Source organism: Harmonia axyridis, chromosome 1 (genome assembly GCF_914767665.1).
Source record: "Harmonia axyridis chromosome 1, icHarAxyr1.1, whole genome shotgun sequence".
Classification (NCBI taxonomy): Eukaryota; Metazoa; Arthropoda; class Insecta; order Coleoptera; family Coccinellidae; genus Harmonia; species Harmonia axyridis.
In genome coordinates this window covers 71,710,272-71,732,769 of record NC_059501.1, presented here as the reverse complement: position 1 = coordinate 71,732,769, position 22,498 = coordinate 71,710,272, and the positions used below count along the sequence as shown (strand labels likewise).

General features: G+C 33.7%; 1 protein-coding gene across 4 annotated transcripts in view; it reads right to left on the bottom strand.

The window, feature by feature from the left end:
- The window catches only part of LOC123671181, a 149,381-nt gene that overhangs the window by 51,616 nt on the left and 75,267 nt on the right, over positions 1–22,498 (bottom strand). The window lies entirely within an intron of this gene.

The window sequence follows — 22,498 nt, the reverse complement described above, 5'->3', positions numbered from 1 at the left end:
GCTGCAATAGCTGAATTATGTATTACTATCGGGTATAATCCGATTAAGAACCGATAAATAAATCTCACGGGTACCAAAAGTGGTACCGAAGCGTTAAACGGTCGGTTGCGAAACGCGCTAGAACGATGAGTTTGAAAGTTGTTTCGGAGATAAAATTGATTGGACGATTTGATGCATGGTTTTCTCGAATTAGCTTTATCGTGTAACAGATCGAGAGGCTATTATGTCCAAGGAAGGTGATTAGGTGTAAGAGGTAGGTACTCGAAGAAATGGAACCTTCCACCTTCGGATATATGCTAATAATGCCAGCTTGCTGAATCTTTTGGATATATTAGGCGCTTTTTTCGATCGATAAATCTTTGGGGACGTTCGAAAAATCAAAAGTTTTTACAAGTGGAGAATCTAAAAATTAATTAACAACTTTGAAATTTGAACATAACTCCCATCATTAGAGATTCATCGAGCCAAGTACCTCGACATTTTAACCAACTACTCTACTTGAAAAGCAAGCACGTGAAAAATTACATACTTGAGCTTGACTTGACTTGATTGTAGATATTTATTGCTTGACTTGATATCAAGCTACTTGATTTTACTTGAGCTTGATATGCACGCGTCGCACTGCATATATTTCTGCAATCTCGTGCGCTCTTAGGCTGAATGAGGTGATTCCTCCAGCCCTGAGAGACTGAAGCATTCGCCAGTGTGACTTTATTAATAGATTTCTCATATTTCTATGATATCTATTGGTAGATTTTGGTAGTTTCAGAAGTATCTTTTCAAACAGGGATTTTTTACCAACGCCAGCATCTTCAGATCCTTGTTGAAAGACAATTTTTCAGAGCTGCTCTTAGAAGTACAAAACAACGCAATAGGTTGGGCGACAAACCTATAAGATGCCTCATGTATCTTAGATCCAGGAGGGAAAATTATGAAATCAAATAAAGCCTGTAGGTTTCTCAATATTAAGCACCTTTATTTTTTATTATTTTTTATTTTGTTATGATTGATAGTGATTTATTCATGTTTCTATTCCAAAAAAGTTTATATTATCGGTTCTTTCATGAAATAATAAATGAAAGTGTTTTTTGCAAAGTTCTTTCTCATTTCATCATTTTTTTATTGATGTGACACTACACAAAACTGCCAAAAATCAAGTATCATGATATGATTCAAGTACTCGATACATCAATACTTGACTTTCCTTGGGATTGAAAAACTACTTCTTGACTTGAAGTCAAGTCAAGCTCAAGCCAAGTAGCTAGAAAATCAAGCCAAGTCGTGAATCCCTAAACTTGTGAATCTTCAACAATTTTTCGAAAATGTTTAGCAGATCTATTTCGAAATATTGGTGAAAGAATACAATTTTCTGTGCATCTTCTACCCATAGAAATACAAACGTGACAATCACATAACGGTTATGAAGAGTTAATTAATCTTACCATCTCTTAAATTATTGACAAATAAATAGTTATCTCAAATATAAATAAATAAATCTGCTATCACCTCCTGATAATTCGATTCTATAAGATGAAAGTATATAATGAATACATAATTATATTGAATTTGCTGCGTTTTTTCATTCAATTTTCTGATTTGGAAAATTCTGAAATGTCCAATAATTTTCTGTTGGATGAACAATTATTAACAGTACCTAAAATACAATAGAACACAGTAACAAAGCCTACACAGTATAAAATCTATTCCTTTTACCAATTGACAGAATGATGTTATTGTTTTTGATTTAATTATCTAAAATCATTGGACCGAGTAGAATTTGCGTTGTTTTATCGTTATCTACTATTTTAGTCACGATTACTTTATTTGTCACCAGGATTTCATTCTAAATCTCACATAATAGGAATATAAGTCCAAGTTAACATATTCGTATTTACCCTTGAATTTCTGTTTACTATTTGTATAATCCAAAATCTTAAGAGGAAAAAAAAACAAAAACTTCACAATTCCAAAAATCGAAGTAATAATTAGAAAAAAGTTAGCATATTTCATGCCTGTCCATAAAAACGCCAAAACTTGACCAATATCACGTATCCAGTTCGTTATTAAAATTGTTTTATTGTGTAACAGTACTCCACATAAATACCTACTGCATAACCACTTCAATTTTCGAGAATTGTGTAAATGTGAAATTGGAACATCAGATTTCTCGGATAATTGTTATAGCCAAGGTAAATATTTGTGGAAGCATTTGGATATGAAAACATATAAATTCCATAGTGGGTAACGAGGAAAAGTCTACGTGACAGACATACAGTCACGTCAGACAGTTGTAAGACATTGTATCCACTTAGTATATAGACGAATCTGCTTCGTATGTATATTTCATTCATATCAAGTACCAACGTAGTCATTATTTTAATTGATTGATAGGTGCTTCGGAGAAAACGAGAGGTGAATTTAAAACGTCATTTCTTTTTCGAAATATTTCGATTGGTTTGCACTTATCGTCCGAGATGAAGATTTGTTATAGGCTGAAATTTTTACATTTTTTCTAACCTGAATGTGGAAAAAATTGAATAAAATAATCTGATCATCTGTCTTATACTACCTAGGGCTTTTCTTTGGAACTTCTATAGCTTCCAAACGAACAGAAATGTCAGAGAAAGCATTTTTTACGTTCGCCAATTCACAAATTTCATTTGAAGAATACTATAATCTTCTAAATGGTGAGGTTTCCGAAAAAGTTGGTACTCTATTTTTCAATTGTGCTGTTTTTCAATTAATTTATGTGTTAGATTTAAAACTGATTCAATCTAATTGAATATGTTATGTCCATGGACTTGAACGCAAATTTTTCTTTTTGATGGAGGTATTATGAAACTTAAATAGGTAACTGCAATTATCGATGCTCTATTTATATAAACACAAAATTCTATCAGATAGTATCGAATAAAATACCTATTCAAAAACAATTTTTCTAATGAGAAAATCTGACTAGGGGTTTCATGACCATGAACGGTTTTTTTTTTCATGATGCTTTCACAACTATAATTCTATCGAAATGAAATTTTGCATTTAGATGTAAAATTAAAATATCAATGATCAAGATGCAAAATTTAACGTTTATAGTGTCACCAGAACCATATGACTTTCAAGAATTTATCAAAAAAAACACTCACTATTTCCGTAACAATAGATCTGGCTAGGTTGAAACTAAGAGAAATTTTTGCAGAAATTTTTTTATGGAATGATATTTGCGAAATCAAATCTTGCTTATACAACAATAAAAAGAAAGTAACTTCACCTTCATCAGAAGAAGGTACGAACGAATAGTTCATTAAATTTAAAATTCAAATAAACGGTAAAAAAGTCAGGAGACTAGTGATCACCTTTAATATAAAAAGAGATGAAGGGGTGTTAAAATGGGAAAATGAAATCAAGTATCTACGTGTAAAACAAGATAATTGACTTACATGGACAGTAATATAAAAAATACTCTTTAAGGTGCAAATGAGCTGACTTTACCCACTTTTAGGAAGAAGGCATGATCAAGCTAATTGGAAGATCCCAACTGACATATGGTTCGGCAGCATGGTGTTATGCAGACAAAAGCCATATCAAGAAGATACAAGTAACAGAAAATAAACTGTTGAGAGCTGCAATGCTGCAATGCCTTAGTTTGTAAGAAACCAACAAATCCACAAATTCCTAGAATGGGAACCTGTCAAATTTCCTCAAGAGAAAGGCCGGAAGGTTTTGAAATAGCTAGTCAACATCCAAATAACGAGTTAAAAAGACTAGTTGACTAGAAGACAGTCAAAGATGTTGATGTGATAGTCATACAAACAAAAAGAGTCAAATGATTTAAAACCAAATAGAGGCCCGGATACTCAAAAAGAGGGGGTTAGGTTTAGTGCTGTAGGTCTTGTTCTTCGAATCCCACACTGTCGGCCTTTTATGATGATACCTCCTGCTTTTTCAACAAAAAACTTCACTATATTAGAATTTCATATCAAGAGATTGACATTATTTTATTGAAATGTTTGCGCTGAAGAAACATAGAAACGCGTTTACCATCATGAGTGAGACATAAGAGTTTACCTCTAGAAAACGAGCTGTTGCTACAATCGAGTAAATAGTAGGTTCAAGATGCAAAAATATACATATTTTGTAGGAATCATGAACGAATTGAAATCTTGAGAGCTTTTAATTAAACCTCCAGAATATATTTTCCCCAAGTCTTGATTTTTTCAAGATCCCTTTCCTTATCTAAAATGTTTGCCCTCATTCTTCAAAGCAACCGAAGTATCATTTTCTCCGTAACTCCACATTATCTCGAAGCTGAACTCAAACCCAGTTCAATAAATCAGCCAATTCCCTATCGTCCCAGATATACTCGTTAGCCGTAAACAGTAAAGACATTGTTACGGAAAACCAGCAGTGGCAGACTACCACCTTCATCACCAACAGGTAGAACTCAATCCTACTCGTTGATGGTGTTGTCGAACCCAACAGAAATACCTGCAGTATTTATTCGCCTTCCTATTAACTGAAAGTGCAAGATGAATGTGCCGTTAAACAATCAGATCCCTTCGACTTGAAACGCACAATGGTCAATAATATGCCATAACATCGTCAGTCTAGGAGCGCAGAGGTACGGTGTACCGACTTCCAAACACGTATTGTTTTCATGTACTTCTTGAGACCCGACGCAGTGCGTTAATTAGTTGAATACACCAGGAGGTAGACCTCTTTTATGGATTGGAGATACACGGGATTTTACGATATGTAAAAAAAATATAAAAATTGGGGTTTTAAACATCTTTGTTGATACCATTTCCTGGAGTGGAACTAAAGTTTCAAAGATTTTCGTCCACCTGCTGAATTTTAAATTTACCGATAATTTTATATTGCTATTGTGCCAAAAAAAGAATATGCAGTCAGATTGAACGATCCACATAGGCTCTCTCGACATCTGGAGTACTTATCAAAATAATATTATAACATTGTACAAAAACGTTCAGAATTGAAAATGCGAAGTGATAACTGATAATAAAAGGAATATTTGCAAAGTAGTTTGGTGCAACAGATCCTAGCATTCCTCAATACACAACTTTGACAAAATGCGAAATGCAGTTGTAAAGTCTAATAGTTGCAATTGAATAGAAAAGCAAAGTGGAAAGCATGACACAAGCCTATATGTAGGTAAATTTACAATTGTCCTGCACAACACCAACGAAAAAAATAAAAGTTTTCAAATCGAAACGAGAGTTTTGAGACAGTAGCCAGTGGCCCTTAAAGCTCAACACTAATAATACAAAGAGAATTTTGCTACAAATAGCAGATTTGGTGGAAGAAACACCAGGTCCTATAACTTGCGGAATTAGGATAGACTTCATAAGAACTTTAATTTGGAGAAAAAAATCGTGAAGGTTTTTCATGTAAACAATTTTTATCACAACATTGTAGTCGTTTTTTGCAAGTGTTTTAAATTTAACGACAAACCAGCTGTTCGATCCAAAGTCGATGTTTAGTTGTTGCTAAAAGCCTAGAGCACATGAACGCAAAATTTATCGCCAGCTAAGTGAATTTGAAAGAGGTCGAATTATTGGTCTACATTTCGAGAAATCGCTAACCATACGAACACAAATCCAATTACTGTTATGAGATGTTGTAAAGCGTGGTTTGATAATGCCCAAAATCGAAGAAGGGTTGGCACCGGACGTCGAAGGAGCACAAATGAAGATCATAATCGACGTCTTATGACCATTAGAGACCGATTTACCACAACTCAATCTTTGGCTGATGAGTGGTAAGGAGAACAAGGCCATTCTGTAACTGTCCGAATGGTTTGCCGTCGGATAAGGTCCTTTGGACTGCAGCATTATCGACCCTTTGCATCTTATGTTACCTCTGACGGTTGAGCATCGCCGACAACGATTACAGTGGTGCAGAGAACGTCAACATTCGAATGTGGAATGGTATCAGGTCGTCTTTTCTGATGAATCTCGATTTTCTTTGGGTTCACATGACGACCGAAGAAGGGTTGGACGACGTCGGGGAGAAAGACGTGAATCTCAGTTTGATGTTGAGCGTCATGTACACTAGACAGTAGGCGTTATGGTATGAGGTGCTATTGCACATGCAAGCAGGTCACCCTAAGTCTTTTTTCGAGGTAACATGACACCGCAGCGTTACCTTCAAGATATAGTGGAGCTATATGTTCTCTTTTACCTTAACCGGCTCGAGAATCCAACATTTCAGCAAGATAATGCCCGACCTAATATTGCCAAAGATAGTTTGAACTTTTCCGGAGCCTAGAAGGCTTGGAAATTTACTTCAGCCCCACGGACTTTGGTGGTGGCTCTGAGACATGAATTACAGGTAGCTAGGGATAGTATCGCTCAAGAAGAAATAGACCATCTTATTGCATCAATTTCGAGACGTGTTGAGGACTGTATAGATAATCGCGGTGGATAAACACATTATTAACAAATTTATTAAAAAAATTGTAAACCCGTGTTTTTCTTCAAATTCCAATCATTTGCTCCTTGCTATACTATCTATGTTTCACCAACAAAGAAAAATTTAAATTTAAACAGCTCCTTCTGGATGTTGCAGTTTCTTTGTCAGTTAGTATACATAATTTCATGAGAATTTCAGCTGTTTCCAATGAACTGTACATGCGCTTAACTTAGAACTTTTAGAACATAATAGTGGTAGAGGACCGAAAATTCTACTTGAATCCATGAACTAGACTGAAAAGTTATATCAGGAGATCTTTGCCCGGATTGTTTCTTTTGCTTCAAATCATTTAGTGGTTGGAGATGTCTTAATGCACTCGTGAATAAAAACCAGCTCTCTGATCGAGCCTTGAGACTTTTGATGTTTACCAATCCTTAGATATGATATATAAAAGAGTTTGAACTTCTGAACTTGGAACATCCACAAACTCGAATTATGGTCATTCAAAGCACAAACCATAAAAAGACATCATTTCAGCCGTATTAAACACCCATAAACATCCAGTTCTAGGGGCCAATCCGCCATATCGACAAGATTTATCACGTCTCGAATATTATGGGATTCCGCGGTAATATTCAATAACAAATAAAACGTGTGTGGCGCAACATTCAACATGTTACTTATTGAATGCAATAAATGTTATGTGCTAAATACCTGCCTGATCTGTGCGGCATGGTAGAGTGCGCAGCAAGAGCCCTCGGTTCAAATGATATTAAACTAGCATTTATGACGTTTACATCTGTTGAAAATACTTCTTCGGTAAACATCATTTGTCGGCGCATCGAGCAACGCCTCGTGATTCACAATATAACGATTAAATTCTGATTTACGTAACCCAAATGGGCGGTTCGAGTGGTCAGATGGTATTTTTCGAAAAGGTACATAAAACTGAATGGGTTCAGGTTGACTTCAAGATCGTGTTGTTGAGGACAACGAGATTTGGCCTTCTAGAAATGTTAAAGATTGAAATAGGTGTAAGTAATGTTTATTTTGTTTCGACGTCAGCAAAATTGACGCGTTTGACATATTATCAGATAACATCATATATAGACCATATTTGTGAGGTTAGGCAAAAATACGGGAAATCAAATTTTGGAAAATTTGCTAGTTGTTGACTACTCAGCATGAGGAAATTCAGATCGGATCTACCAAAGGTGTAGGGATTCACGGCTTTGATTTTTCAAAGCTTCTTGGCTTGAGTTTGACTTGATTTCAAGTAGTAGGTAGTCAAGTAGTAGTTTTTCAATCTCAAGTCAAGTCAAGTATTCATTTATCAAGTACTTGAATCATATCAAGCTAATTGATTTTTAGCAGTTTTATTATGTAGTGTCACATCAATGAAAAAATGATGAAATCAGAAGGGACCTTGCAGAATACACTTATATTTATTAAACTCATTGTATGAAAGAACCGAAGATATCAACTTTTTCGGAATAGAAACAAAAATTGAATCAAAATAAATCATAACAAAATGAAAAATAATAAAAAAATTAAGTTTCTCAATATTGGGAAACATCCAGGCTTTGTTTGATTTCATAATTTTCCATCCGGGATCTAAGACACATGAGGCATCTTATAGATTTGTCGCCTAACCTATTGCGGGTTTTTGTTACTGTAAGAGCAGCTCTGGAAAATCGCCTTTCAACAGGAGCTGAAGATGCTGGAGTTGATAAAAATCCTTGGCCATTTTGGCCAAGTTTGGCAAGATATTTCCAAAACTACCAAAATTTACCAATAGATTTCATAGAAATGTGAGGAAATTACTAATAAAGTCACACTGGCGAGTGCTTCAGTCTCACGGCGCTCGAGGAATCCCCCTAATAAGTCTAATCGCGCACGAGATTGCAGAAATATATGCTGTGCGACGCGTGCATATTAAGCTCAAATAATATAAAGTAGCTTGATATCAAGTCAAGCAATAAATCTCTAAAATCAAGTCAAGCTCAAGTATGTAATTTTTCACGAGCTTGATTTTCAAGTCAAAAAGTTGGTTAACATCGAGGTTAAAATGTCAAGTTACTTGGCTTGATGAATCTCTAAACGCGAAAACATGAAACCCAATATCTCGCGTTCTACGACTTTAGAAAAATTAGTATGGTATGGTCCTCCGTAACCAGAAATTTTCTTTCCCTCTCTGGGACTCGAACTCTCCACCTTCGGCCTTACACTGTCATCGCCATAGATCCAACCGCATGTTTAAATTGCAGTGTTAATTTTAAATGTTATTAATTCTATTAATGGTCTGACAACATTTTTGTCTCCACTGCAAGGCAATAATATATCAATATTTCGTCCGCATTTATGATATCTTCTCAGAGTAACATAATTTCTGTGGAAAATGACTTATGTATTTTAATCAAGCTGCAGGCTCATTAATTCCTATTTTTGTACCGGTGAATCTACATATTAATACGAAAAACGCTGTGCATGCGCATACTCATTAGGACAGTTGAATAATGATATACAATGTATCGAATCCAGCGGAATCGCATGATTATACTGACACATGATACCCTGGAATATATAAACGAAGATGAATCATTAACATTTCGATTCTGAAATTCGATATATGGAGGTCTTCTTCTTAATATATGTATTGAATTAAAAAATCCATAAAGCGCTTGTGAAAATTTGAATATGCATATTATCGATTTTTAAAGGAGAGGCGCCAAAAGGTTCTTGAATAATGGCTTAATATATTGATGATTGGATAAAATAAATGGTTATGAGAAACCGAAATGAATGGCTTACTGACGTATATTACGTGGGAAGGAAAATTTTTCGTAAATTGTAGATCTTCACTTTCTGGTAAGAAAACTGTGTGTATTCAGACAAATGACTACGTCAAACATAATTACCTCGGAAAGCTATAAAAATCTTCAATAGATCTATACGGTTATATTCAAAGCCATTTATTTATTTTCTGTTGCAACATCATTGTTTGGTCATAAAAATTCAAAGTTAGGTGTTGCCTTGATAAAATTCTTCTACTTTTTGTGATAATTATACGATATTATCGAATCTTTAAGGACAAAAACATTTCTCTACACTTAAAGCGCAAAACCTATGACAGCTGTATATTACCAGTGGCAACTTATGGTCTTGAAACTATGGCAATAACGAAAAAAGTGGCAGATAAACTGAGAGTAACTCAAAGGGCCATGGAAAGGATTATGCTGGGAATAAGCTTGAGGGACAGAATTCTGAACACCGAAATACGAAAAAAGACCAGGGTAACTGACATCATGAGTAGAATAGCGAAACTTAAGTGGCAGTGGGTGGTACATGTTACAAGGTTGAGTATGGAGAGATGGTCACATAAAGTGACTTTTTGGAGACCTCGAGAGACAAAAAGAAGCATAGGAAGACCGAGAAAAAGATGGATAGACGACATAGTCGATGTAGCAATGGATATTATTATTATTATAATTATTCTGCTATGAGCGTTTCGAGCGAGTAGACGTGCTATTGAGTCGGCGCTTGACGTGAACCATAATTGACCAGCAATTATCAATCAATTCATCAAATAAATTGATTTAAAATTTTTAGTATTTGAAAATGGTATTTACAAAGGATCAAAGATCCGATATCAAGAAAATAATTAGTGAATGTTTCCAAGATAAAAAGTTCATGGAATCGATAGCTGACAAATTATCAGAATTGGTCTCAGAGAAGTTGTCTGAAAAAATCATCGAATTGGAAAGCAAAGTCGACATAGTGAAAATGGATATGTCACAATTAGCTGATGCAAATCGTAACTTGCAGTTGAAAGTCGATCAATTAACTGAAGAAAATCATAAATGCCAGGCTGAAATAGATGACCTTCATCAGGTTAAAAAATTGTCTAATTTGAGAATTTATGGAGTCGAGCAGGAAAAAGATGAAAATGTTGGAGAAATTGTTCGAAATTTATTCACACGAAAACTTTCACTACAACTGTCTGATTTTGAAATAAAAAACTGTTACCGAATAAATGCTAATAGTCAAATTGGAAATAAGAAGCATTGTCCAATTATTGTGAAGTTTTCATCGTCCGATGACTGTGTCAAGATCTTATCTAATAAGAAAAAGTTGAAGGGATCTAATATCACTATTACTGAGGATTTAACTAAGTCAAGATATGAAGTTTTCATCAAGGCAAGGGGGATCTGCGGAAGACAGAATGTTTGGTCTCAAGGTGGAAGAATATGTATATTATTTGATGGTAAAAAACATTATTTAAGAAGTTATGCTGAATTCAGAAAAATCCTTTCATTATAGATTATCGTCTCGTTGATTCATTTTGCACTGTTCAAATCTCAATTTTGAATACAAACTTGTTTGTTTATATACAGTTTTAGGTTAAGTTTTCTATCATTTCATAAATTTTTGCGGGGAGGAAGAAAGAAACAAAGAGTATACTGTAAACGTTCTTATCTTTTACCATTTGTCATTGTTTTTTTTGCCTACCATATTGTTTAGGAACGTTATCTAGTGTTTGTTTTTATACGTTAACTGGCTGTACATGTTGGGATATTGTATGATATTTGGTTGAAACATATTCAATTTGAAAATAAAATATAATTTGTTTTGTTAATATTTGTATCACTGCTACCTTCTTAGTATTTAAATTGGAATTCATTGTTTGGGGGAGAAATTGTTACGGTTTACTAATCATTCATTATTTGATTTACGTTCATTATTAATTCTATTGTGGTAATTAGAAGATGTGGGATGGCTAGAAATTTTAAGTTGTGTCATTTGAATATCCGTTCACTTTTGGCTCATTTTGATGATTTCAGAACATTAATAGATGATTTCGATGTCGTGGGTGTTTCTGAGACGTGGTTGGGTGATGGGGTTGATGCGGAGGCCATAACCATCGATGGTTTCACTTTTTATAGACAAGATCGACAAACCAGAGGCGGAGGTGTCGGAATTTATGTATCAAATAAAATCAAATCCATATCATTAATTTCAAGTAGTATTAACAACCATTTCGAACAAATTTGGATCCGGATAAAGATAAAAAATACCTCCTTTGCGGTCGGTTGCGTCTATCGTCCCCCTAAGGGTAGTCTACCTTCTTTCATAGAGTCTCTTGACGATTCCTTGTCCTTAATTTTTCCCACTGTAGATGAGTTGATTTGTTTTGGGGATGTTAACATCGACTTGCTCTCAAACGGGATCTTGGTTAATTCTTTGGAGGCCTATGGTCTCGAACAGTTGATAAATGAACCGACAAGAATATGCGGACGCTCCATGACATTGTTGGATCCAATTTTTATAACTAACCCTGAATACGTATTAAGTTCTGGTGTCATGGATGCAAGCAATGTGTCTGATCATAATTTAGTTCATTGTGAACTCAGCTTTAGATCGTCAGTCACGGAGCCTAAAATACACTATTATAGAGATTTCAAAAACTTCGATGTTACCTTGTTTCAACAAGACTTAGTACAAGAATCGTTCAATGATATATTTGCTATAAATAATATCGATGAAAAAGTTGATTTTTTCTCCGGTTTGATTCGGTCCGTGTTCGAGAGGCATGCTCCTTTGAAAGCGTCTCGTGTGACGAAAAAACATGCACCGTGGTTGACCTTTCCCGTCAAAATGATGATGAGGGAGAGAGATTCAGCTCTAGCAAAATTTAAAATATCCAAAACGCCTGATGATTGGGATTGTTACAAGAAAATACGAAATTTCACTCTGTCGTCTATAAGACGAGAAAAAAAAGCTTATTACGATGGTATATTTCGGGCACGAGATTCTAGATTGTTGTGGAATAGTTTGAGGAGGATAAGTCCCCAAAAAAGTAATGTGCGTTTGCCGACCAACCTGGAGCGACCGGAGCTGGCTAATGATTATTTCAGTTCCGTTTTTGTTGATAAGCCAGTTGATGACAATCTCTTAAATTTTTACGCTACAGAAAAATTTCCTAACTTAACAAGTCCTGAAACTTCTTTTAAGTTTCGATTTATTACTGTCGATGAGGTCGGAAAGATTATTTCGAGCATAAAATCAAATGCTGTTGGTTTGGATGGTATAACGATCAACATGCTTAAATACTGTGGTTCTTCACTTGATAAATATATAACCCATATAGTTAATTGTTGCATTGAAAAGAATTATTTTCCACAATCATGGAAGGTTGCGGTGATAAGGCCGTTAAGTAAAATCAATGACCCCAAGCAGTTTTCAGACCTCAGACCTATTAGCATTTTGCCCGCGATGTCAAAAATACTTGAGAGGGCAATCCATCGACAGATAACATCATATGTCACTGACAACAATATTATTCCCAATTGTCAGGCTGGTTACAGGGCTGGACATAGTACTTCATCTGCATTGGTGAAGGTGGCTGATGACATCGCCAGGAATTTTGATGACGGAAATGTAACAGCTTTAATAACCTTAGATTTTTCAAAGGCATTCGATACCATCAATCACACATTACTTTGTCACAAGCTAAAATATTATGGGTTCTCTGAAGATGCACTTTCTTTCATCTTCTCTTATCTGAATAACCGTTCTCAAAAGGTACAAATTAACAATATTTTGTCTTCTTCGCGTTATGTTATCTCTGGTGTACCCCAGGGATCCGTTCTGGGACCTCTACTTTTTATTATATATTCAAGTGATATCCTAACATCAATTAAATATTGTAAGTGTCAGGCCTTTGCTGATGACACTCAGATATATTGTGACTTGAATGCGGGTAACTTTTTTCAAGCTCAGGATGGTGTAAATAGTGACCTCGAAACGGTAAATAGATTGGCTGGGAAACACAATTTGAAATTAAATGAGAGTAAATGTCAGGTGATTTTATTCGGAAATAGGAGCTTGAGGGAGAATCTTTCACAGAGACTTCAGGTGAAGATTGATCGTTCAGTCTTGCCCATCGTTGATACCATCAAGAATTTGGGTATAACGTTTGATTCTGACTTGAAATTCACTTTTCATGTAAATACCCTGCTCAAGAAATCATTCTGTATTCTCAAGATGATATACTCGCACAGACATTGCCTTAACTCTTCTATTCGTAGGATTCTTGGTGAATCATTGGTTTTATCTTTATTCAATTACGGGGATGTTGTTTATGGAAATTATTTGACGAAATTTGAACAGCACCGTATTCAGAAAGTACAGAATTTTTGTTGTCGTTTCGTTTTCTCTCTTAGAAAGTTTGATCATGTTTCGCACAAAATAAGAGAGCTGGGTTGGCTTCCAATGCATATTCGAAGAAAATATAATTTTTGCTATTTTTTATACAAAATAATGAAGTACAAAATTCCCGTGGAACTCTATAGTAGACTTGTTCCTAGGTCGGCTGTCCATTCGGTCGCGGTAAGGGGTAGAAATCACTTGAGCATCCCTCGTCACTCCAGTGCTATGTTTCAGAAATCGTTCACCTACCAGGCCGCTAAGATGTTCAATACATTTCTCATTGATTACTTACATATCTCCGAATTTCGGATGAAGCGTGTTCTGAGAGCTAGACTTCTCGAATTATCGGGTTAGTATTTAATATGGACTCTTTTATTTTATCTGTCCTGTTATACCCTTCTTATCATATTGGGTATGTTGTTTTGATTTTTGTTTCATGAAACTTATTGACATGTTTTCTTTCTTTTCTTCTCCTCTCTAGAGTAAAAAACGCTATTGTAATATTTGTATGTATCGTGCTGCACAGGTTAAGTGTAAGAATAGCCTGAGGCTAAACTTCGCCTGTGTTGTACTGAAAAAGAAAAAATAAAGACGTTTATTATTATTATTATAAGAACAGCAAAAGAGAGAGAAGCATGGAAAAAACTGGAAGAGGCCTATGTCCGGCACTGGATGAAATAGGGCTGATGATGAAGAAGAAGATCGAATCTTCTTGAATCATTACTACAGAAAATAAATACCAAACCTAATATGCAATTAATTTATTAATCACAGCTTACCAACTTATTGGATATTTTCGATAATTGGGATTTTGTTGAGGATTTCAAAAGAATTATTCGCAATTTTTTTCTCAAAATCAGTAGCAAATACGAAAAACTACAAAAATACATTCGGTATACTCGATCAAAGTTCCTTCTTATATTTTTCAAACTACCAGAAGTCCACCAAAACAATTCTGAAGGAAAAAGCAGGCAGTATTCCAAAAAAAAAGTATCATCCTGTAACTTTGCAATCGAAATTGGCACATCACGTGATTTGAACTCTAAATTGGAATATCTATTCCAGTTTTCAGTTGAATATCTTGTCAAGATTTCCTGTAGATATCTCTAAAAAAAAGCGTTTTCGGGTCCATTTTTATAAGACCTTTTTTTCATAAAATTGTCCGAAGAATTTTTCGACTATTTCAACAAGTCAAATATCATAAAAATCAGTATTACTATTTCTGAGTCATACACGTAGATAGTATAACTAACCCAACTTTGTCTTAGGCATATAGATATAATGAAATTGAATTGCATTTGCTCTCAATTCCCCGGTATCAAGCTAGGACCTCACATCTGTCAAAATTCCATGGTGTTTTTCGTTTTTATTGGAAACAATAAATAAACCAAAAATTCCAAATAGTTATGGTTCTTCCCCAGAAGCTCTAAAGCAGCTGCAGCACTCTTTCAATTAATTCTTCATTAAAGAATTTAACTGCTATCTAATGAACATTTAAAGCCAAATCACCTTATCTTCCCCAACTATTCCACTACGTTAACATCTCAAACAGGCCGAAATCACATCCACAAGGCTAAAGGGTTGGGAATCAATAAAATTCGAATTGTAGAAAGATCCGAAAATGCGATATACGCCGTATATACGGCAGTTCGAACTGGTGGTATCGGCGTACATCTAATTAAAATTTAAATTTATTCTTTTCACTCTCGTCCTCAGTTGTCCTCCCCTTGTTGCATCAAAGGGTGGTCCGTAGCAAGGTATTTTATTGGGGCTGCGTGTCGTAAAATGAAGAATTTAGCTCGGGTTAAAAAAAAATCGCTGCTGGATGTAGCTGAGGGGGCATTGTTGTTTTTGAAGGTATGTGTTGTGTAGATCGGAGCGTGTCTGGCTTTTGTATGTAGCTTTTTTATGGCACGAATATTACGCTTAAATAACTTTATTCGCCTGGAGTGAGTTTTTCGAAGGGATTAAAGGGGTGAGAGGGACCAGATGATCGGTAGAGGGATGCTTTACGACCGTGGTTTGCCTCATATTTTGTGGTTGATACAAATTCGTTTTAAATTGAGTAGTTTATATTTTTTATTATTGTCCTCAATTGAATAATTCCATATCATTTCAACGCATTCGATTGAGTCGGTGTTTCAAGTATTAGTTGAAATTATTGACATTTCAGTCCACTCTATCTATTTATCCCTACAGGGTGATTCACCGGAATGGCCTATTAAACGTTTATGGAAAAGTAATCATAATTTTGAGCTGAAAATTTGCATTTTGGGGTTTGAGACAATGATCTTTCTACTTCGAATATTTTTAGAACTCTACATCTTCCGGTTATGTCGGAAACAGACTACTACTTCCTTTTATTAAATGGCACACCCAATATATTATTGCATCATTAGATACCTTTTTTATGACAATTTCGGCAATATACCACACCTTGGGTTAAAACTTAACGGTTCAAGAGTTGAGGGGATTCTTATGAAAAAAATTGTGGCGATGAGGACTCAAATTTTTCGAAATTTTCCGGCAGAAAAAGCTTTTTTCGAAAAACACACGAAAAATATTGAAAAATTAAAAAAAATTATATACCCGTGTCCGTAAAGTATGGAACAAATTCATTTTTAGCTAAACAGACCATTTTAAGAAATAATCCTGAAACACGTCGATTTTTTATTTCAATTTACCGTATTTTAAAATAATAATCTAATATACAAGGTGAATTACTTCCGAGTAATGACGTCACCGTCTTTTTTTTTAAATGGAACACCCCCCATGTTGTCTCAATTTTCCGATTACTCTAGCTGAGGTGATTCCAAAAATGCATCACATGTTGATTTCAATTGGTACAGAGTGGACAAAAATTCAATATGATAATATTAATAATATTATTGATGGAATACATGACTCTATAAATGTTCGAACTTAACTGTCATTGAACACCAATAAATTACTAAACAAATAACGACATTTCACAAAAATCTAGACGACTATGTTTTTTTAAATTGAAAAGAAATAATTTCTTTCATATTCTGTCTGCTAGACCACAAGTACCAAACATGTTTGAAAACAGCTCATTGTTATCAATCTAAAAATGTAACAAACTACAGGGTGTTATATTCAAACCAATGGCCGCTAGACAATAATTTTTTTTGACAATATTGTTGATTTAACTAATAAAGAATGTTACGCGTTACTTTATGAGCACACACAAAACTATTGTATTTTTGTCCACTCTGTATCAATTGGAATCAACATGTGATATATTTTTGGAATCAGCTCAGCTAGAGTAATCCAAATAGTGAGACAACATGGGGGTGTTCCATTCAAAAAAAATGACGGTGACGTCATTACTCGAAAGTAATTTACCTTCATATTAGATTATTATTTCAAAATACGGTAGATTAAAATCAAAAATCGACCAGTTTCAGGATTATTCCTCAAATGGCCTGTTTACCTAAAAATGAATTTGTTCCATACTTTACGGACACAGTGTATGTTGAAGGATTCTATTACATAACTCTAAATAATGAACCACATTTTCAATTTGCGGTGAGTTCATGAAAATATTTACTGCAGGAATTTGAAACTAAATTATTGGAAAAAAAATCCATTCGCAAAATATTCATTTCTCTTGATTGAAAAAATCAATATTGTCAGTTTTCCTAAACCACCCTCACAAACCTTACATTTCCCCCTAGACTCAAACAACCGGAGCTTTCAAGCTTAACCCAACCCCCTCTAAGACTAAAAAGCATATATCTCTTACAGCCTTCTGCAGCAAGCAACACTAATTGAGATTATAAAGCGTATAATCCGAGACACGTTAAATTAGAAGCCCCTTAATTTCTGATACGAATTATGCCTCGAACCCACCCCAACTTGCTACCTTCGATCCGTCCAAGAACCACCCCTTAATGAAAATTCAATTATTCTTGTGCCTCTCAGCATTTTCCGACAAACTGGGGTTCTTCATCTCTGAAAGTTATAGCTGGGCGTGTCAGGATGGTTTCTGAAAGTGGTAACTCATTCTTCTTGTGGATACTTCACCTCCCCCGAATGACTCTTACGAAATACCATTAATTTTTTTTAAAAGAATTCACTAATAGGGACAAATAGTAATGAAAACGGTTAACGAAAATTCAAGAGAATAATGGATTCTTTTTTTGAGAAGCTCATTGAATTATCCATGGATTAACTGGTAATAAGTAACATAGTTGAATTTTTGGATAACTTTTTTTTATCAATGTGTTATTTATAGAAGTACACAAAATTTCAGTAGAATATGATTACTTATTCTACGAGTTGACTCAGCAGACTTTGTCTAAAATTTGGCTTTCATTTCAGTTGCTCAATGTATTTCGACGTTGTGAAGACCATGTATTCATCACAGATTTAATTCGATTCATATAATCACATCGATCATTTCACATTATGTTTATTTTCAGTTGAATTCTCAAATTTTGACGGATGCAACATTCAAGTGTCGATATACCATAATTATAATCTCCTTTTGATTGTATCATATGTAGATCAACAACCAACATTAGGTTTGTTGGACCGAGTTAACCTATGATCTACAGTTACACATTGATTTCCAAATTCCTTTAATCTTTGAGAAATAACCAATTACCCATGTAAGTGATAAAATCTGTATTTTCTTGAATTGTCAGAATTTCCGTAAGAAGTTTCAACTTCTTTTATTGCCATAATCTTTAATTGTATGATAGTTTTTTGTGAACTCATTCGATATTTTAAGGTGTTTTTGAAGGGGTAAAAATAGAAAATTGTCATAAAAGGTCAGGTCTGTTGAATACAAGATTCGCCCAATTTTACCTAATAAAATAAAAAGCGCAAAAGAATACTCTTGTCTATATTATATTGTATATTGTATAAAAGCTATTATAATAGCATTTCTACAATAAATAGCATATATTCTCTGATAAATGAACCAAACTTTATTATCGATACATATACAAATAACATTCGATTATTATTGAATTTATAGCTTCCTAGATATTTCCAGGAAGCGTTCCACATTCTTCAAAACTTCATATGAAACATAATAACCAATAGAGCATTAATTCCAAGCGACTGTCTATTTCCTACTTCAAAATATTCAACAAACAAAATCCATGTATTTATCTCTGATTGATTATCAGCTGAATCTTTTTATCTATACGTCACAATCACTCGCTTGAAAAAAATGCGAATAGCTCTCAGACTTCACAATCCCTCTAGAAGTTCATTTTTCACATTTTAATTTGTACAATCAAAACAACGTAAACATTCGATCGATAGTCCTTGTAGCATCAGGAAGAACACGCTTCTAGGTTTTAGAGGAATTTTGAACACGGTATGAAGGCAGGACCGTTTCGAGCACGCAAGTTTGAAAAATCGATGTGTTAGAGCACTTAATTATTTCCTGTTTTGGATTTGCATATAAAGTCCTATCTTCGATGACGTTTAACGTTCGATCTGATAAGATTATCGACATTATTCTTCTGTTAGCGAGTCTGTAAGTCATTAAATTGAGGTTATTTAAAGTTGGAGTAATTAATTTCAGAAGTAGTTTTATTTTCGTTAAATTTTTGTTTTTGAGCTCTCATTCCCCGAACAAATCGCTAGGTATATCAGTACATCACGATGTCTGTAATTTTCAAATTTTGAATATATTTTTCGTTTCGATCCACTCTTGACGAATCCGTCCATCGATTCTGTTCGCCCGTCCGGTCCAGTCGTCCGTAAACATAATAAATCTCGAATGGAAAAATTTAGAAACTTGAAATTTTGAAGGAAGGTTCAAATCTCGGGTTTTAATGGGCAGAACCGATCTTTGCATATGGCCGTTTGAAATTTTGGTTTTCTGATTTTCTCAAAATATTCAAATTACAAATTAAAATTTTGTGTTTAGATTTATGATTACAATTTTGAATTCAACGGAATTTCATATGTCATAGTCACTCCGAAAATTCAGACAGAAAATCGGAAAAATTCAAATTGTAAAATAATTACTAGAATGTGAAATTCCAGGAGGATCATATGACTATGATAACTCACATCATTCATAAATTTTTAGTCTCTAGGTTGGCACAACTATGTTCTATATTCACTCGAATTTTAAGCCTTATCGGCCGTTAGTCTGTTCACCCTGCCCCATTTTGTTAGTTTATCTCGAGAGTATTTTGTATTTTTAGAATTGATAAAAATATCGAACAAAGCATCCGTAAAAAAATTGAAATTCCATGAATCTACCGTCTGGTGGTGTTCTTAGAAACTAGATTTGTGTAAAAAAATCAGAAATTTTTCTCTACTTCAAACAATGCAGGTTATTGAAAACATCAAAACCTTAATTCTCAATAGAATCTAAAACTAATATTTTTGAAGTTTGAAAGCAAAAAGCTACTTTCTTTGGAAGAACCTAAAGTGCATCTTAAAATGTAAGTTATCTGACTAGGTTGATTATTTGTGTTCAAACTAAAATTATTGTGATTATCATTTCCATTTGTTTCATCATTTTCGATTCCATGAATATATCCGACGAAATGAAGAATGTCTGATATGAAAATACTGCAAATTTCACTCGAAGATTTTCGAAGATTTCGATTTTAATTTCAATATCTTTAAATCATTAATCTAAATCATGCGAATGATGGCGAGTTCAAAATCAAGAGCTTTTCAAATTTTACAGTGAGTATTGAATTCTTCAACTAGAAAACTTTTGAGACTTTGTAAAAGGTTATATCTAGGTTTGCAAAGTATCCAAGCGATTCTTAAATTTCAAAATAGTATCAGGTATCTACAGTTCACCCGAAATAATTTCTATCTATATTAGATTCATTGCTTCGAAAATTGAAGAAACCAATTTGTAATGAATTTCATTTATCTAGTCCAATAGTTTCCGAAATAAGCTTCAAAGGTAGATTTTGATGCAAAACATTTCAAAATGCAAAGATTTAAAATTTCAAGTTCATTATTGGGATAATGAACGAAACTAGATGAGGAAATGACTCAGTTGAATATTCCTTGGAGAGAGAAACTTAATAGCATCAAAAATATCTCAGATTCCTTGTCATGGCTCAAATGAACGTATTAAAAGATAAAAGCCACTTCGGTTATTTTTCTACTCGATATATCGTTTCTAGTGGTATCGGTCATGGATAATGCTGGATATTACTTTTAAACACATCAAGTATTTAAATATCTAGATAAAAACAGAGTGTTAGTAAATAAACGAGGAAAGAGTTGAGGGAAGGTGAGACCGAGATCGTTTTATTGTAATTTAGAATGAGCCTAAACAAAAATCGATAATTTCAATTCAGACGTAACTCCGTTGATGTTCATTTTAACATACTCGGACTCGGATACAATATTTACTAATCAACTGAACGGCTAAATTATTCAATGAGTGATTCAGAATTACCTGATTATAATTTCTCAGGTATTTTTCAAGCGACTTTGTAATTGAAGTATTTTGTTGGCGAGCTTCAATTGAGAATTTTTCGTTTTATATCGGCACTAGATGAAATTATACTTTTTATAGAATTGATAATCATTCCAACGGATTGGGTGGGTACTTTTATAGTTTTGGAGCATATTCTTTAATTTGCAAGATTATATCATATGAAGATTAAAAAAAATTGAATATAGAAGAAGATGAAGATATTTTACATGATCATTATTTCCATATAAATCGAACTAATATCACAATGTTCATCATTCTCATGTAATGACGTGAGTATGATTCTACCGTAAAAGATATTCTACTAAAGATAATTATACGAATTAACTCTCCCAAAATTGCTTTATAGTTTGCCGATCAAAAAATTTTTCAATTTTATCGGTGAATTTAATGATCAGATTTTCAACCTATGTTGATTAATATAGTAAATTAACAGATATTTATAAAAAATGTCCATATTCTATTATAAGTATGAGAATATTTTCAACGATAGCAAAATGCATTTTCAATCGAATTCCAGGGAAAACTGAAATAATATCCAATGAGTTGAAGAAAAAGAATTGATGAACCGGTATCTAATTGAAATAATGAAATTTCGAGGTTTGTTCAAAGAATTCGATATTTGAAGATCTCAGGAGTTTCCACATAACCCGCTGTTTGATTAAAAATTTATTTCTGGAATATGAATTTTTTTTATTACTTGAGTGGAATATATTGGATTATACATATATTGATGATTTATTGTTCAGGTATTCAAAACATTTATTGGTTGATTGAGTTTCCGGCATTATTATTTCTGAGATCTTATTTTAGTTTTTAGGCTTTTCTTTTGAATTTTTTTAATTATTTTTTTTTCATTTTTATCATTTTCATTCATTTCAACTTGTCCTTTCATTTTCCGTTCAATGGGAATGATGAATTTTCGGAGACTTAATGAAAAAAAAATAAATATTTTCCTAATATTAATGAAAGAAAATGAAAACAACACTTGACTATAGATTTCACAAAAAAATTGTGAAACGTAGTCAAGTGTTTTATTTGTTTTCTTTTATTAATATTAAAATTATGTTTCACCAAGCGATATGCGAGGAATCAATTTCGAAATTTTCCTAGTTTTCCCTTTCTAGCATACAACTTGATACATCGCTTATGATAGAAAAATCGTTCACGATAAGGCGCATTGGTATTTATTTAAATTGTAGATCTTCAAATTTTGAAAGTTTAAAATCAAGCGAACGGAATTAAAAAATATCAAAAAAGAAAAATATGAAATTCTAAAATGAGTAACACGCAACGATTATACCTACATGAATTTTTATTTGAAAAAATTTCAGATTTCGTGTAGATGTTAATTTTTGAATTTTTCAATGATAAAATCACAAATTTTCTGAGATAAAAGAAAAC